The sequence below is a fragment of the Acomys minous genome (genome assembly GCF_964271855.1).
Source record: "Acomys minous genome assembly, chromosome: 14".
Lineage (NCBI taxonomy): Eukaryota > Metazoa > Chordata > Mammalia > Rodentia > Muridae > Acomys > Acomys minous.
Genome location: NC_140496.1, coordinates 54,014,686 through 54,015,439, shown reverse-complemented (window position 1 = coordinate 54,015,439; position 754 = coordinate 54,014,686). Strand labels below are relative to the sequence as shown.

The window sequence follows — 754 nt, the reverse complement described above, 5'->3', positions numbered from 1 at the left end:
GGAGGAGACATTAGGAAGCATTGTGTTCCCTAAAACTCTGATTGGAGTGCTCTATTATCTGGGTGGGAAGGAAGGTGGCTGTGAGATGATTGTGTATTTGATTCAGCTCTCTCTCTCTCCTTCTCCCTCTCTCTCTCTCTTCTTCCTGTCAGCATTTGTGGAATGGACTCTTGCTTTGTGGGTCCCAACTTGATGGTCATTTTCTCTGCTTGCTTTCTTGCCTCCATGCAGGAGGGAGAGGCCAGAAAGAAGGTTCTTCTTGAAGATAAAAGCCAGCCCGTCTGGACCGACAGATGAAACTTCATCCTCACAGCATAAGAAGATGACCCTCCTCTGCTGACCCACAGGTGGTACTCTCCCTACCTCCCAGCCCTCTTTCACTAACCCTGACTCAATAAAATAAAGTGAATAAATGGATAAAGAATTAGTTTCCAGGTATTTGTTTCTCGGCTTGTCTGGCTGTGCGTGCAGTCTGTGGACTACTGGTACTCATGAGGAGTGTGTCAGAACACCCGGTACTCTTAACTGCTGAGACATGATTCTCCTGGTGCATGAGTTCAGTTTGCTTTCAGAGGGAATGTTTTAGAACTCACCCCCCCCAAAGAAAAGGAAAATAATAACAACAATAACAACAACAACAACAACAACAACAAAACCTCGCTCACTCCAGTTGAAGATCTGGTCTTCAAAGTTTACTCAGAAAGAACCACCTCTGACTCCTCTAGTCTTCCTCTTGCAATGTAATCCCACAATG

At 45.4% G+C, this 754-nt stretch overlaps 1 long non-coding RNA gene across 2 annotated transcripts in view; it reads left to right on the top strand.

Moving 5' to 3' along the window:
• The window catches only part of LOC311582655, an 8,642-nt gene extending 8,233 nt beyond the window's left edge, over window positions 1–409 (top strand). For both annotated transcript variants that reach the window (XR_014774182.1, XR_014774183.1), the window contains exon 3: window positions 232–409. This is a non-coding gene — a long non-coding RNA (uncharacterized lncRNA). The remainder of the gene's footprint in view (window positions 1–231) is intronic.
• Window positions 410–754: the final 345 nt, after the last annotated feature.